The sequence below is a fragment of the Anomaloglossus baeobatrachus genome, chromosome 1 (genome assembly GCF_048569485.1).
Source record: "Anomaloglossus baeobatrachus isolate aAnoBae1 chromosome 1, aAnoBae1.hap1, whole genome shotgun sequence".
In the NCBI taxonomy this organism is placed as follows: Eukaryota; Metazoa; Chordata; class Amphibia; order Anura; family Aromobatidae; genus Anomaloglossus; species Anomaloglossus baeobatrachus.
This window is the reverse complement of record NC_134353.1, coordinates 305,924,805-305,943,637: the sequence shown is the minus strand read 5'-3', so window position 1 is coordinate 305,943,637 and position 18,833 is coordinate 305,924,805.

Sequence of the window (18,833 nt, the reverse complement as noted above, 5' to 3'; positions counted from 1 at the left end):
TGAGTTACTCTATGTTATTTGCACACAGGCCTAAAAGGCCCCAGGTATGTGAAAGTGTAGATTTCTATGGTTGCGCATTCTAAGGTTAAAGCTTATTCGGCAGTACGATATGTAAGTTAAAATTTGTTTCATTTTTTCACATATATTACGACAAAAAATACAACGTAGATATACAAAAATACACGATTGCCACTAATTAGAATGTGTCATCAAGAATTATTTGAGCTGGACCCTCCTATTTTACGTCATCGAAAATGGTATATTTTTACATTAGATTTTTATTCATTTTTTTAAGCATACAGTGGTTTGAAAAAGTTTTAGACAAGGTGAATAAATGCTGAAAAATAGGAATGCAGTCAATGAAATCAACACTGAAGCAATTTTTTTTATTTCACCTCCATAGTGATATTACTCGTGTCTGATCCCTGTTGCTAGTTAAATACATACTACCACTGTCTTCTGCATTTCCCGGCATTGTTTTAGTCCTCTTTATCACCAATCTGCGCTGAGAAGATGCGATGAGGCTGGGCTTGGTAGTATCACCCTTTGAACTTTCTTCCTCCATCTCCAGATGGTTACCATGCAAAGTTTCCTCTTTGGGCGGCTTCTCACTTGCGAGTTTCTCGCAGTAGAGCAATGCGAGAAAAACTAGCATTGGAATCGGACACATGTTAGTGAATGATTCAGCTCTCATATGCGATTTTTTTCTCAGTCCAAATCGGACTGAGAAAAAAATCGCAGCATGCTGCTTTTTTGCGAGTTTCTCGCACCATTTGTCCCAATGATTTCCTATGGAAGGGGATTAAAAGTAGCATCACACACGCGCACCAGCGTTCACATTTGCGAGTGTGGCAGTAACTTTGCTCATTAGATGAATGTGACAGCACATTCCCATAGGTTAATTAAATAACACATGTGTAATAGCTTTTATCTAATTAAGATGTTGCATGAAACTAGCATCGCAATCGCAACACACACGCGAGCAAAAAGCATCGCACTTGCGTTGCACTCGCACCTAACGTGAACTAAAATCAGCCGAGTATTTTTCAGCCCAGTCGGACCGATTTTACTTGCATAGATAGTGTTTCCACCCTTTAATTGTGAGCAGTGAGAGTTTTATTAGACACAGAAGCAGGATAATTACTCTGATTATGGCATCACAGCTTCTCACCTTTTTGGCCGATACCTCAAAGTTTTGCAGAACACACAGATGTCATACATCCATGGCCACTATTAGGTGTTATTGTGCAGAGGCTGATCGGAATACCGATAGGCATGTTGTAGCTGATTTTATTTTTTTTGTTATGAAAAATGTTTTTATTTCACTTTGTAATATTTCTTATCAGAGAAATATTCTTCTATTCCCTCCTGGACTCATCTTTCACTCTCAATTTAGGGATACAATCTGTAAAATCTGAATTTAGTGAAGACAGATTTTCACATTTCTGAGATAGGAAATGACAAATTGTGCTTTCAAACTTCTATGAAGAGGAAAGGAGGAGGGAGGAGATAGGCACAGACATTCTGCTGCAAGTTCTACGAAAATGTCATGTACAGCTTTGCATTGAACTTTATGAGCACCAACTGTTATTTCCCTTCTCAGGAATGTAAAACACTATGTTTTTACTTGTGAGTTTTGAATTTTGAGAATGAAAGATCAGTCAAAAAGGAGAAAGACGCGAATATCTCCAATGTGATATATTCCAAAGTTTTTCATTTTCATGTATATGATTGATTTAAAAAAAAAATCTAAATTAATAGTTACTCTTTAAGAGTAAAAGGTTTAACTTTTTTTTTCTAGTGCCTATATTAATGTATATACCACCCAAGCACATTTTATTTTTTTTCTTTCATTTCTCAATCTTTGATCACGCTGTTGTGGTAATTTGTTTTATTTCAGGCAACGTTGTGTTCTTATCATGATACGTTGTGCAATAAATGTAAATAGAAATTTAAATAGGGCAAATTCATTACACTATTGGAATTTGTAAATTGACCATTTTATGATGGCTATTTTTATATCCAAAGCAGATTTTCAAAGACTACTTCTTTCTTGATAAATAATGTATTTTTTAATTTTGTATCTGATAATACTTGATGAACATTGGTAATCCTAAGGCACATTTAATTATAGATAATTCAGAAACAATTTCTCAAAAGTTAAAGATTAAATAAACAGTGTTAATAAGAATCATTGGCTCTCTGACTTGTGATTTTTGATTGCATAAGCTCTTTCAGTAAGTTTTTCGAACTCAACATAATTGAGTGTGTATGTGGGCTCACTCACATTTTGTTTAACCTATTGATGACACGCAACACCTATGTACAGTGGAAGGGCAACAGCATTTTTGGTAGAAAGAGTTAACCCTACTGCATATAGCACAGTTGCTGAAAGTGTTATGCATCTGTAAAAACAGGGTCAAGATGCAGCACACAGAGAAGGAAGACTCAGTGGTGATTCAACTGTATTTATTAATACAGAAATGAGGATAGGGAAAGGACAGGGGAGAATTGTCACAAGTAGAATAGTTTAGTTTTTTTTAAATTGCACAACAATAACCAACACAGTAGCTTATACAGATTAAGGGAAAACACTCCTACCTAATGACTAGTAGCCCATGGGGGAAAATCTATACAGCTCTGGCAAAAATTAAGAGACCACTGCAAAATTTTCAATTTTTCTGCTTTTACTCTTTATAGGTATATTTTTGAGTAAAATGTAAATTGTTCTTTTATTCTATAAACTACTGACAACTTGTCTCCGAATTTCCAAGCAAAACATCTTGTATTTATTTTCTGAAAATGAGAAATGGTCAAAATAACAAAAAAATGCATTGCTTTCAGACCTCAAATAATGCAAAGAAAACAAGTTCTTAATACTTTAGAAACAACAATACTAATGTTTTAAAAGTCTGGATCCGCGCGGTTTCAACGCTCTCTGGGTGCCGGACCCGGGCCCGGGATTCAGGGTGCACGATCCGGATTTGGCAATTAAAGTAGAAATAAACAAAAGGAGAAATAAGTGAGGTATCATACTTACTGAGACTCAGTGTCATGGTGGCACATTGCTTCCAGGTCGCGCATTCATTTCTTGTACTGTGCATATTATACACACAGCTTTCCCTGTTTTCCCCGCCCACCGGACGTCCTCTCATCTGTGGTTGGTTGCAGGCTGACGCGCCCCCCAGCCTGTGACAGTATCTGCCTGCAGCATTGCTCAATGCGGCTCAGTAATAGGCTACACTCATAGCTGGCAGTCTTCTCTATGGCTGCTAGCTGAGAGATGTAGTACAGCTGGATGTGTCGTTGTGGGACCTCATCTGGATTACGCCAAAGCTGCAGGGTGCTGGGGTTTAATAAAGAGATGAAAGAGGATGTGTTTTGTACTTTAATCCAAATAAAGGTTTTTTTTCTCTGTGTCTGTATTAATTTACATTCATTTACCGGTTGTGATGCAGGTATCTGATAGACTCCTGTGCTATCACCAACCTAGCGCTTAGTAGCAGATGTGCGCTGCTATTAACCCCTTATTACCCCAATTGCCACCGCACCAGGGCAATTGAGAATAGCCAGTGGGTATGCCTTGCTCGCTCCTACCCCCATCCCCTCCACAAACGTTTTTAATCCCCAGATTCTGGTCCCCATTGACTTATATGGGCCCCAGATTCTGGAGCGGATCAGACTCTTTTTAAAATCTGGCAGTGATCCGCCGGTCCCGGTTTTTGGTGGGTTCGATCAACTCTAGGGACTTGCGGACTATCTGCTTCAGTTTGCTCCGGAGTTGTCTCTCTGCCATACCAATCTGCCACTGGGGAAGCTATCTTCTTCCACTCAGCCTGCACGTCTTCGTATTGCTCCCTCTTCATACCAAAAGACCTCTTCTGGTCTCTCCTCGGGCCCTTCACTCCTCCTTCTATTCACTTGCGATAGAAAGTAATCAAAACATATGTACAGTTAGGTCCAGAAATATTTGGACAGTGACACAAGTTTTGTTATTTTAGCTGTTTACAAAAACATGTTCAGAAATACAATTATATATATAATATGGGCTGAAAGTGCACACTCCCAGCTGCAATATGAGAGTTTTCACATCCAAATCGGAGAAAGGGTTTAGGAATCATAGCTCTGTAATGCATAGCCTCCTCTTTTTCAAGGGACCAAAAGTAATTGGACAAGGGACTCTAAGGGCTGCAATTAACTCTGAAGGCGTCTCCCTCGTTAACCTGTAATCAATGAAGTAGTTAAAAGGTCTGGGGTTGATTACAGGTGTGTGGTTTTGCATTTGGAAGCTGTTGCTGTTACCAGACAACATGCGGTCTAAGGAACTCTCAATTGAGGTGAAGCAGAACATCCTGTGGCTGAAAAAAAAGAAAAAATCCATCAGAGAGATAGCAGACATGCTTGGAGTAGCAAAATCAACAGTCGGGTACATTCTGAGAAAAAAGGAATTGACTGGTGAGCTTGGGAACTCAAAAAGGCCTGGGCGTCCACGGATGACAACAGTGGTGGATGATCGCCGCATACTTTCTTTGGTGAAGAAGAACCCGTTCACAACATCAACTGAAGTCCAGAACACTCAGTGAAGTAGGTGTATCTGTCTCTAAGTCAACAGTAAAGAGAAGACTCCATGAAAGTAAATACAAAGGGTTCACATCTAGATGGAAACCATTCATCAATTCCAAAAATAGACAGGCCAGAGTTACATTTGCTGAAAAACACCTCATGAAGCCAGCTCCGTTCTGGAAAAGTATTCTATGGACAGATGAGACCAAGATCAACCTGTACCAGAATGATGGGAAGAAAAGAGTTTGGAGAAGAAAGGGAACGGCACATGATCCAAGGCACACCACATCCTCTGTAAAACATGGTGGAGGCAACGTGATGGCATGGGCATGAATGGCTTTCAATGGCACTGGGTCACTTGTGTTTATTGATGACATAACAGCAGACAAGAGTAGCCGGATGAATTCTGAAGTGTACCGGGATATACTTTCAGCCCAGATTCAGCCAAATGCCGCAAAGTTGATCGGACGGCGCTTCATAGTACAGATGGACAATGACCCCAAGCATACAGCCAAAGCTACCCAGGAGTTCTTGAGTGCAAAAAAGTGGAACATTCTGCAATGGCCAAGTCAATCACCAGATCTTAACCCAATTGAGCATGCATTTCACTTGCTCAAATCCAGACTTAAGACGGAAAGACCCACAAACAAGCAAGACCTGAAGGCTGCGGCTGTAAAGGCCTGGCAAAGCATTAAGAAGGAGGAAATCCAGCGTTTGGTGATGTCCATGGGTTCCAGACTTAAGGCAGTGATTGCCTCCAAAGGATTCGCAACAAAATATTGAAAATAAAAATATTTTGTTTGGGTTTGGTTTATTTGTCCAATTACTTTTGACCTCCTAAAATGTGGAGTGTTTGTAAAGAAATGTGTACAATTCCTACAATTTCTATCAGATATTTTTGTTCAAACCTTCAAATTAAACGTTACAATCTGCACTTGAATTCTGTTGTAGAGGTTTCATTTCAAATCCAATGTGGTGGCATGCAGAGCCCAACTCGCGAAAATTGTGTCACTGTCCAAATATTTCTGGACCTAACTGTACCTCAATATGGCAAATTTAAAAACTACACCTCTGCATACAAAAAATAAGTTCTCAAATAACTTCATCAACAAAAAAACAAACAAGTTATTGGTTTTGGAAACAAATCAACTATTTTTTTAGGGGTTTTTTTATCTACAATAATACTAATTATATGAACAAACAAAAAGACTATAAAAGTTTGCCATAATTTTAACAATACTGACCTATAGAATCATGTTGCCAGTTATCTTTACAGACTAATGAGTGCTGGAAAAATGAAACCCAGACAGCAAAGGACATAAAGTTTTTTTCTTCACTTCATGTGCATTTTTTTCCCTGTTTTTCAATAAGTTATTTTTTAAACCGAATTGTGTATTTCAAATCTTTAACCCACCCACATAAACCATATATGCCTATGTCAATTGAAATATACAACATTATGACTCTTCACAGGCGAGAAAAAAATAAGAAAGCAAAAACTGGATAATGTCTTCAAACAGCTAAAAGGACTCTGTAAGACCCCCTTCACATGTTCGTGCAAAGAACAAACGTTTCGTGCAGTCCATGGTGTGGTTACATATTTATGTCCGCTTGACTGTGTGTCCGTGTGTGTGTTCCTGGTGCTGTTGGTATGCTATCCATGGGACATCCCGATAGCAAATAGACAGCATGAAATTTCATACTTACCTGTCTCTGGCGCTGCTATCTTCAGCGGCTGCTGTCACACTTGCTTCTGGGTCACAGTCAGTGCAGTGAATTTTCATGAGCATAATGAGTGGGACACAGAAGCAACAGCAGCATCGGAGACAGATAAGTATAAAAATTATTTTTTTTAAGTGACGTGTTTCTCCAATTCATGTCACACTGCTGTTACATGGATCACATCAGTGTGCAGTCCATGTGACACTCATGCTGCTGGCAGAAAAAAAGATATGTTGCCATTTGTGACACACTATCCATGTGAAAACCCATTGAACTTAATGGGTCTATGTGTGTCCGTGTCTCTTGTACGTATGGAAACGGAGACCACACGAACTGGAAACACGAACATGTGAAGGCGGTTTACATTTTTTTATCCAAAACATGGCACAATGATGAGAATTTAAATCAAGTGGTCATTCATAGCTTTAGAATAATAGAGAAAATGCTTAGCTTTTTAGTGTGATTCAAACAAACCAGCTCTGTCAATCACTTGTGAGGCATGCAGGAGCATGTAAAATAGTAGGCAGCATAGTGCACTGAGGTTCTTGGCCAAACCAAGGGAGCTACTAACAGAGAAAGTTCTGCAGTTTATGGAGGTTTGTTTTTCATCCAGAAAACAATGGTAATTTTTCATACATATTGTGATATACGGGCAATCTGAATGACATTTCATTCATATGTTGCCTTTTTTTACAGCTGTATTGCATTCATATAGCATCTGCTTTTTATCCAAACATTTTAATAAATAATAAAATGTCAGTTGCCCTTTCCTAAGTCAGTAATTCTCCAAGTAAAACATGACATATTGGGGATAATCCATATGTAATCTTTTTTGAACATCCTTTGATTAATAATGAATGAATCTGATGTGAAATACAGCTCAAAGTACTGCATGCCTCAATTTTTTACATGCAGACCATGGGTTCATATGCTATTCCTTGAAGCAAGCTACCACAGTGATGTGAAGTGGACAGTATGGTGTCTGTATGTTACTCACTTTGTATACAGTAATAGAAAAAAGGTTATTCCAGTATCACATCCTGTATAAAAAACAGTTTTTATTTCTTCATATTAAAAACCAGAAACATGTTTGTAGGCCATCCATTGGATTAAAATGGACGTCTAGACATAAATAAAACATTTGGCGTATGATACCCAGCACAGCTTATCTTAGCTGTGTATCAAAATAGGAGCATGGAACTTTTTTATTATTTAAATAAGTATTTTAAAAAAACAAAGTGCGGTCCTCCTCAGTTTTGATATGCAGCCATGATAAAGCCCGACAGCAGGCGATCTGTGGTGATGTCACTAAGGCTATTTGCGGTCACAGGTGGAGCAAATCAACTGATTGACGTCCCCACTGTTGGAGCTGCTCATTCTCTGCCTGAACCTCACAGAGGGAAGTCATGTTCTATGGCCGCTTGGTGTGTATTCAGATGTAGCAAAGCTGGAATCCTCGTGGGTTCTTGTGTGGATTACGTCAGACTTGCAGAGGTGTTTTTGGAGTTAATGAAGGGGTGAAAGAGGGTGTTTTTTTGTCTTTTATTTCAAATTAAATATGTTTGTTTATTTACTTTCACTTACAGATTAGTAATTGACAGGTCTCATAGACACCTCCCATTACTAATCTAGAGCTTAGTGGCAGCAGTGAGATGACATTAACCCCTAATTTCCCTGATTGCTATCACACCAGGGCAATTGGGAAGAACTGGGTAAAGCGCTGGGACTGTCAAATCTTATGGATGCAGCAATTTTGGACAGCTGCAGGCTGCTATTTTAAGACTGGAGGGTGGTCCAATAAACATGGATCTCCCCAGCCTAATAATACCAGCTCCCAGCTGTCGTGCTTTATCATAGCTTGGTATCAAAATTAGGGAGGATCGCACACTGTTTTTTTAATTTATTTATTTCAATATTAAAAAAAACAAGTATGTGTTTCCTCCTATTTTGATACGCAGCCAAGATTAGCACACGGCTGGGGGCTGTAGCCAGTAGTGGTATGTTTCATTTGTACTGGGTATCATAATATGGGTGGACTATACGTCAATATATTTATTTTTACAGCACACAAGTGACCCAAAGACAGTGCCTTGGATTGGTTGCAGTCAGATGCTGTCACAAAGGCTGGGGGCGCGTCTGACTGCAACTAATCACAGATGCCAGGAAGACCAGTGGGTGGGGAAAGCAGTGCATATGAATGAGCAATAATCAGTGACCCTAGAAGAAGAGTGAGCGGCCGTGGGAGCAATGTACAGCGACGCCGGAGCCTTTGTAAATATGAAGTGTTTGCTTCAATCCTTCTATCCCTTCTACCACTATTTTTGTGTGCCGGATTCTGCTCCCCATAGACTTATATGGAACTATGATTTTTTTTTAAAATCCAGTTAGACCCGACATGGTTATCCTGTATGGCTCCATACCGAGTCCTTATTTGTTACCTAAAATCAATACATCATTGCTCCTAATGAGTCCCAGGGTCGCAGAGAGTCCCTCAAACTGACTTCTAATTATCAGGATTCTTGTTGTCTTTTTTAAATGGCATGTCCAGCAAAATTCATGTGTATGTGATACCACATTGAAGACATTGTGACTGGCCTACAAATCACAAGAGGTTACAAGGGATTCCATAAGGTAGGAAGTAGCTCTCAGGGCTATCATATGGTGACCAACATATCCTAAAGTGGCTGATGGATCAAGGTCCTGGAAATTGATTTGCTTATCTATAAAAGCATTTAGGGGACAGTATATTTATGCAACATGGAGTTTACTGAAACATGGCACAATATTTGATGCTAGATTCCAATATGAAGAAAAAATGCTCTATATGTGTCCATAATACGTTAAATGGACATAAACAGGGGGGAAATAAATATTTTACACACTGCCAATTTTGAAAGTCTTTCCGCTTACAAAGAATAAAGAGTTTTCTAATTTTTATCATAGTTACATTTCAACTGTTACAGACAAATTAAAAAAAAAAATCAGAAAATCACATTGTATGATTTTTAAATTATAAACTTGCATTTTAGTGCATGAAATAATGTTTTGATATAATTGAAAAACAGAACTTAATATTTGCTACAGAAACCTTTGTTTGCAATTACAGAGGTCAGACATTTTCTGTAGATCTTGACCAAGGTTGCACACACTTCAGCTTGTATTTTGGCCCATACTTCCATAAAGATCTTCGTTAAATCTTTCAGATTTCAGTGCTGTCACAGGGCAACATTTAACTTCAGCTCCTTCCAAAGATTTTCTATTGGATCCAAGTCTTGATACTGGCTAGGCCACCACAGAACCTTGAAATGCTTTTTACGGAGTGACTATTTAGTTTTCCTGGCTATGTGTTTTGGGTTATTGTCATGCTTTTACTGAGGGAAGGAAGTTGTTGGCCAAAATCTTTAGATACATAACGCATTCATCCTTTCTTCAATACAGTCAGTCATCCTGTTCCCTTTTGAAAAAAACACCCCCAAAGTATGATGTTTCCACCCCCAAGCTTCACGATTGGAATGCTGTTCTTGGGGTTGTATTTATCCTTGTTTCTCCTCCAAAATGGCAATTGGAGTTGATTTTAAAATGTTCCATTTTGGTCTCATCTGACCACATGACCTTCTCCCTTGATTCCTCTGGATCACTCAGATGGTCATTGGCGAACTTCATATGGGCCTGGACATGTGCTGGTGTGAGCAGGAGGACCTTGTGTGCCCTGCATGATTTTAATCCATGACGGCCAGAGGCGTTACTAGAGTCTGACGGTCCCTGGTGCAAATTTTGAGCCTGGGCTACAATCTCCCCCGCATGTTGGTCAGATGTGTAGGCCATTGTAGCATTCTAAATCCTATAAAGACTTACAAGTTGCACCCCTTCCCTCATCATTGTATAGTAATGACCCCCATCCTGCATTAATATCATCCTGGGCCATTTTCTGGTAAATATGTCGCCCATCCTTGTATATATGTCCACCATCATGGTATATGTCCCCATCATCCCCCCAAACTGTTTTATGCCACCACCACGGGCCCCCATCCTGGTATATGTCCCGTTCATGGCTTTATCCTTGTATATGGTAGACATGGCCTCACCCTCATATATATCATCTCCATGGTATCATCCTAGTATATAATCCCCATCATGGCTATGTCCCCATCATAGCCCTATCCTGCTATACATGATTGCATCATGGCCCTATCCTGCTATATATGTCCCCATCATGGCCCCATCCTGCTATATATGTCTCCATCATGGCCCCATTCTGGCATATGGCTCATTTCTGGCATCTTCCTTTTATATATATCCACATTATAGCCCTATCCTTGTTTACATGTCCTCATCATGGCCCCATCATGTAAAAAAAAAGCAAAAAAGAAAATATCATTACTTACAGCAAGATGGAATTGCAGCTGTATATTGCTCAGGCCAAAAGACTACTACTACTCCAGCAGGATACAGCTAAACCCCCACTAGGTGGAGGCAACACAGGTGCAGGTGGAGCCATTCACACTCACTTCCAAATATGGAGGAGGTGATGGCTGGATGGTAAAACTGCACACTGGTGGCTTGCATAGAGCACTGTTCACACTAGCAGACGCACAGTCACAAACCCGCAGCCTATTAGGTGACGCCCATACTATTAGATCAGGCGGGCTGCCAAGCCGTACCCCCACTGCGCGCTACGTAGGGACAGAAACTCTGATAGCAAGGCCTAACAAAAAGGGGCCTGGCTGTATCCTGTACAAAAATGTTTTTGAGGTTTTTTGTTAGCGTTATGGCCATAAGACGGAAGCCTACAACCCTCGTCACGGGAACCTCATGCTTGTAGGTCCCTACACTATATATAATATAAAAAAAAGCAAAAAAGAAAATATCATTACTTACAGCAAGCCAAGTCATGGAAGAGATGTTCCCATCATAGCCCCTTCCTGGTATAGATATCCCCATCATTGCCCAATCCTGATATATGTCCCTATCTTGGTATATGTCCTCATCTTGGTGTATATCCCCATCCTGGCATATGTCCTCATACTGGCAGCATCCTGGTACATATGATCCCCAAAACGCTGCAGAAAGCTGGCTGCTGGGTAATTACATGTGCTGCTATTAAAAAACATGAGTATTCACTGCTACCCATGCCCCTAATCCCACACACCTCTCAGCACAAGCTTCAGTGCAAAGAGTTGGGTGGGATTATGGGCAAGGGGAGCAGTGAACATTCATATCCTTAATCGGCGGCTGGCACACTGTAATGCAGTGGCTCGATAGGTCTCTGTGCTGCAATATATTTCAGCTGGTTGCTTGCCCTCAGATGCACATAAAGCTGAAACAGGTGATGGGGTTGGCGAACCACTTGTAGACCCAGGCCCAGTCGTGATCCCTGAAAACACAATCATTACGCCCCTGATGACAGCGTACTGAGTTACTAATAGTAAGTTTTGAGACTGGTGTCCCAGCTTTTTTTTAGATCATTGAGCAGGTCCTCCTGTGTAGTTTTGGGCTCATTCCTGACCTTTTTAAACTTATTGTCACCCCCAAGAGGCCAGATATCTTCAAATTGTATTTCTTCCATTTTCTAATAATTGTGGCAACAGTTGTTGCTTTCTCATTTTTAAGCAGCTTTCCTATTGTCCTGTAGCCCATCCCAGCTTTAATGAATTATTTTAAAAAAATCATGCAATGTGATGTTCTGGATTTTTTTGGGGGATTCTGTCTGTCACAGCTGAAGTGTACATACAGTAAGATACAAATTACAGACCTCTCCATTTTTTGTAGCTGGTTAAACGTGAAAAATCGACAGTGTATCAAATATTTATTTTCTCCACTGTAGATACAATAGAATATCTCAGACTTTTATAGGTGTTATGTTATAGCTCATTTGACTTGTTTGTACAAGACTTTATCAAAGTCACATGCATGAGATTTAATTTGCTTATTTAATTAATTCAATATCTTTTCAATGTCACCGATTGCTTTCTGATTAAATATTTGATGTCTTAAATTGTGCTAATATTTAAAAACTGGAAATGGGAACTCCTTCAATGTCAGAGTTATACTTAATGATGAAGCCCAGATTGTTGGGAGTACATCCCAAAATGTTCTTCAAATACTGGAGATTACTAATGAAAGATATCAATGTTCCTTCTAAGATAAAAGTGGCTTGGTCTACTTTCCAGAAAACATCATTAACGAATCCTGGAGAGAGACTCAGTTTAAAATTATGCACCGGGCTAATTATGCTTTTAATGTTCTGAAAGGGATCCTTGTTCAGACAGGTTAACTGCATGCCCCAAACATCAACTGCAAAACTCAAACCTTTATCATGGTGTTTTGCTTTGCCCCGACACTGCTTCTTTCTCGGGGTCAGCTTTGGATCTGGAAAAAGTGCTTTGTAGCTGTATGAGCATAGTGCGTTAGTAATAGTAATCTTTGAGACTGTTGTCCCAGCTCTCTTTAGTTCATTGAGCAGGTCCTCCTGTTTAGTTCTAGGCTGATTCCTAACCTTTCTTAAAATCATTCTTACCCCAAGAGGTGAGATCTTGCATGCAGCCCCAGCACAAATAAGATTGACAATGAAATTGTATTTCTTCGATTTTCTAATAATTGCACCAACAACTGTTGCCTTCTCCTGTAGCCATCCCAGCTTTGTGCAGGTCTATAATTTTTTCCTTTGTTATCTTAGTCAGCTCTTTTGTCTTGACCATAGTGGAGAGGTTGGAGTGTGATTGATTGAGTATCTGGACAGGTGTCTTTCATACTGGTAACAAGTTCAAAGATGTGTAATTAATACAGGTAATAAGTACAGAGTAGAAGGGCTTCTTAAAGAGAAAAATAAGAGGTCTGTGAGAGCCAAAATTGTTGCTGGTTGGTAGGTGATAAAATACTTATTTCATACAATAAAATTTTAATTAATTATTAAAAAAATGCACAGGTCTATTTGTGTTTTTATAATTTTTAAATGGGATACTAGTTCAGACAGGTTACTTGCATGCCCCATATGCCAACTGCAAAATTCGAAACTTTATCTTTGTGTTTGGCTTTGCCCCGACACTGCTTCTTTCTGAGGGTCAGTCTCAGATCTGGTAAAAATTGCTTTTGAGCTCTGTGAGCCCCTTATCACCTCTAGCAGCACTTCTGCATTACTGGGAAAACTCAGATGTAGACCACAATATAAATAGAGGTATTTCAAGACTTTTGCATACCATTCTATTGCTGTCCAAAATGTTGATACTTAAAGGGAACCTGTCAGGTGCAATATGCACCCAGAACCATGAGCAGTTCTGAGTGCATATTGCTAATCCCTGCCTAATCTCCCCTGTCTACACTAGCATAGATAAAGAGATCTTTAGAAAAAATATTTTAAAGATCTTTTACTTTATGCTAATTAGCAAGGGCACTAGCCGCTGGGTGTTAGTTCCACGGCTAGTTTCCCCTCATTAGCATGTCAGTACTCCCCTGTGGGTGTGCTAAAATGCTAATGAATACTCAGCATCACAAGATGATCTCACTCACCTCTTCCACCGCCCGACGCTGGATTTTGGCGCAGTGCGCATGACGCATCCCGGCTTCAAACTGAAATAGTGCGCATGACCCAAACTCCGGGGTCATGAGCACTGAGTCGAAATCCATTGATGGCAGTGGAGAGATGAGTGAGCTCATCCTGTGACGCTGTATATTTATTAGCATGATAGCACGCGCACAGGGGCGTACTAACATGCTAATGGGGGCGACTAACGCCCAGGGGACTAGTGCCCTCGCTCATTAGCATATGGTTATACAGGGACAGTTAGGCAGGGATTAGCAATATACACCCAGAACTGCTCATGGTTCTGGATGCATATTGCTCCTGACAGGTTCCCTTTAAGTACTGGATAACATCCCTCACCCCCTATATCTCAGAACTGACAACTCAACTTAAGTGTTATATGGAGATTGAGCAGGGCGACACACTCACAAATAAGGAAGCGCAGGCGGGTAGATTTCTATTAAAATAGAAACAGTTTGTAGTTAAATATTGCAATAAGGAGGAAAAAGAAAAAATGGTACAACCTTTTACCTCAACTGCATGTTACATTATGGAAAACCTATAACAAACCTAGGTTAACTCCGAATAGGTAGCTAAACTGTGAAAGAAGGTGACTAATAGAGTTGAGCGCGATTCGTGGTTCGAGGTTCTCCAGTTCTAAGCTCGAGTGATTTTTGGGGCTGTTCGAGATCGAACTAGAACTCGAGCTTTTTGCAAAAGCTCGATAGTTCTAGATACGTTCGAGAACGGTTCTAGCAGCAAAAAACAGGGCTTTTTACAGCTACAGTGTGCAGGAGCCATCGCTGGCAGCCTGCCACAAGCTGGTAACCAAGATAAACATCGGGTATCCAAGCAAAGCGCTTGGTTAGTAACCCGATGTTTATCTTAGTTACGTGCAGGAAGCCCACACTTCCCCGCTCAGCTCACTCCGCCCCCTCCTGCCCGCAGCATGTACACACGTACACACACACACACACTCTCACACACGCACCCCCCCCCCCCCCAGCTACAGTGAGAAGGAGCCATCGCTGGCAGCCTGCCACAAGCAGGTAACCAAGATAAACATCGGGTATCCAAGCAAAGCGCTTTGGTTAGTAACCCGATGTTTATCTTAGTTACGTGCAGGAAGCCCACACTTCCCGCTCAGCTCACTCCGCCCCCTCCTGCCCGCGGCATGTATACATACATATACACACACACACACACACTCTCACACACGCACCCCCCCCCCGCTCGGCTTACCTGCGGTGATGAAGTCCCGCCATCCCGACCTCAGCGCTGTCACTGTCCTCCATGGCCGCCGCTTGTCACATCACCTCTCGCTTCCCACCCGAGACGTCACGGACCTCTCGCGATACTTGGTGTGAAGGCGCCGGTCATTGACCTCAGTGACAGGGGCTGTCAGTGTGCTGGAGATCAGCGCAGGTAATGTACCTCGCTGACAGCAGCACTTGTCATGCCCTGCAGTGACCTGGGCTGACCCATTGATGTTAGCTCAGGTCACTGCACTGCTCTCCCAGCCAATGGGGAACATCCTGCTCTTCATTGACTGGGACAGTGTGGATCGTCATGGCAACCCCTTGGATTACAGCAGACCTGGATTTGTTTTTCTTTCTAATAAATTGGTTAAAGAGGGAATGTTTTGGGGAGTGTTTTTTCAAATAAAAATGTGTTTGTCGTCTATTTTTTTTATTACTGACTGGGTTGGTGATGTCGGTTATCTGATAGACGCCTGACCTCACCAACCCCAGGGCTTGATGCCAGGTGACATTACACATCTGGTATTAACCCCATATATTACCCCGTTTGCCACCGCACCAGGGCGCGGGATGAGCTGGGGCGAAGCACCAGGATTGGCGCATCTAATTGATGCGCCACTTCAGGGGCGGCTGCGGCCTGCTAGTTTTAGGCTTGGGAGAGTCCAATAACCATGGACCTCCCTAGTCTGAGAATATCAGGCCCCAGCTGTCTGCTTTACCTTGGCTGGTGATCCAATTTTGGGGGACCCCTACATGTTTTTTTTTTTTTAAATTATTTATTTAATTTAAAATAACAGCGTGGGGTGCCCTCAGTTTTGGATTACCAGCCAAGGTGAGGTTGCCAGCTGTGGTCTGCAGGCTGCAGCCGTCTGCTTTACCCTAGCTGGCTACAAAACTAGGGGGAACCCTACGTCATTTTTTTTTTCATTTTTTTGGCTAAATACAAAGCTAAGCACCCCTTAGTGCCACATGAAAGGCACCAAAGGGTGCTCCACTTTTTCTCCACTTTTTCTCCACTTTTTTCTCCACTTTTTTCTCCACTTTTTTCTCCACTTATTCTCCACTTATGGAGAAAAAGTGGAGAATAAGTGGAGAAAAAGTGGAGAAAAAGTGGAGAAAAAGTGGAGAAAAAGTGGAGAAAAAGTGGAGAAAAAGTGGAGAAAAAGTGGAGAAAAAGTGGAGAATAAGTGAAGAATAAGTGGAGAAAAAGTGGAGAAAAGTTGGAGAAAAAGTGGAGAAAAAGTGGAGAAAAAATAAAGAAAAAATGGAGAAAAAATGGAGAAAAAATGGAGAAAAAATGGAGAAAAAATGGAGAAAAAAAATGGAGAAAAAGTGGAGAAAAAAATGGAGAAAAAGTGGAGAAAAAGTGGAGAAAAAGTGGAGAAAAAATAGAGAAAATGTGAAGAATTTTTTTCTCCACTTTTTCTCCACTTTTTCTCCACTTTTTCATCATTTTTTTCTCCACTTTTTCTCCACTTTTTCTCCATTTTTATCTCCACTTTTTCTCCACTTTTTCTCCATTTATTCTCCACTTTTTCTCCACTTTTTCTCCATTTTTTTCTCCACTTTTTCTCCACCTTTTCTCCACCTTTTCTCCACTTTTTCTCCACTTTTTCTCCACTTTTTCTCCACTTTTTCTCCATTTATTCTCCACTTTTTCTCCATTTTTTTCTCCATTTTTTTCTCCACTTTTTCTCCACCTTTTCTCCACCTTTTCTCCACTTTTTCTCCACTTTTTCTCCACTTTTTCTCCACTTTTTCTCCATTTATCCTCCACTTTTTCTCCACTTTTTCTCCATTTTTTCTCCACTTTTTTCTCCACTTTTTCTCCACTTTTTCTCCACTTTTTCTCCACTTTTTCTCCACTTTTTCTCCACTTATTCTCCACTTATTCTTCACTTATTCTCCACTTTTTCTCCATTTTTTTCTCCACTTTTTCTCCACCTTTTCTCCACCTTTTCTCCACTTTTTCTCCACTTTTTCTCCACTTTTTCTCCACTTTTTCTCCATTTATTCTCCACTTTTTCTCCACTTTTTCTCCATTTTTTTCTCCACTTTTTCTCCACCTTTTCTCCACTTTTTCTCCACTTTTTCTCCACTTTTTCTCCACTTTTTCTCCATTTATCCTCCACTTTTTCTCCACTTTTTCTCCATTTTTTTCTCCACTTATTCTCCACTTTTTCTCCACTTTTTCTCCATTTATTCTCCACTTTTTCTCCACTTTTTCTCCATTTTTTTCTCCACTTTTTCTCCACTTTTTCTCCACTTTTTCTCCACTTTTTCTCCACTTATTCTCCACTTTTTCTCCACCTTTTCTCCACCTTTTCTCCACTTTTTCTCCACTTTTTCTCCATTTTTTCTCCACTTTTTCTCCACTTTTTCTCCACTTTTTCTCCTTTTTTTTCTCCACTTTTTCTCCACTTATTCTCCACTTTTTCTCCACTTTTTCTCCATTTATTCTCCACTTTTTCTCCACTTTTTCTCCATTTTTTTCTCCACTTTTTCTCCACTTTTTCTCCACTTTTTCTCCACTTATTCTCCACTTTTTCTCCACCTTTTCTCCACTTTTTCTCCACTTTTTCTCCACTTTTTCTCCATTTATTCTCCACTTTTTCTCCACTTTTTCTCCATTTTTTTCTCCACTTTTTCTCCACTTTTTCTCCACTTTTTCTCCACTTTTTCTCCATTTTTTTCTCCACTTTTTCTCCACTTTTTCTCCACTTTTTCTCCACTTTTTCTCCACTTTTTCTCCGTTCTTTTTCTATGGTCGGTCTATTCATTAGCTCTGCCATGCATACTGTAGCTCTACACCTACTGCACATGTTACTTTATGATTGACATCTCTTTCGTACCTGTCTAAGTCTACTCTGACCCCATATTTGTCATTACTATATTGTCCTTGTACTGTATTATGACATTTGTATCATGTGTTTCATTTCTTGCTGTGTTGCAGTTTTTTTGCTGCATCCCAATTGTACCTCTACATTGTTCGAGTTTATGTTATTGTTCTCTCACTCTTATGTGATACTGTTTATTGTCATTTTTCATGATTACATGCAGATAAGTCCAATCTGACGAAGGCTCAGGCCGAAACGTCAATTGTAACTTGTTTTGGACAAAAACATATATGCTTATGAAAAAAAAAATGTTCTTAATACGGACCAATAAAGAGTGATTTTGCATTACTATCCATTGGGACTTACTGACTTAGTCTGGGAGATTTAGAGTGCCGAGGTTACTCACTAATTTTATCTATTATTACCTCTGAGCACCTATATACCAGTGAGCAGAGCTTCCTCTACAGTAGTTCTCCTGATTAGGCATGCCCTTACCTCATGAGCAGGGCATTGCAGCTTTGGTAGCAACCATTACGACATGGACTCTGCTGCTGTGGACCCGGGGAGAGTGAGTGCAGATTCATTGCACCCACACTCCTCACATGAAGGGTCCGCACTCCTAGAAAATGGGGGATACGTTCCCTGAGTGTCTCCCCCCATATTCTAGACGGTCCAGAGTCGTCGTGGGACCCCTTTATTTTTTTTCTTACAATAAATTGGTGAAAGAGGAAATGTTTTGGGGACTGTTTTTTCAAATAAATTTCTTTTGTCGATTTTTTGTTTTTGTTAGTACTGACAGTTTATGATGTTGGGTATCTAATAGACGCCATGACATCACAAACTGCTGGGCTTGATCTCAGGTGACTTTACAGCTAGTATCAACCCGATTTATTACCCCGTTTGCCACTGCACCAGGGCACGGGATGAGCTGGG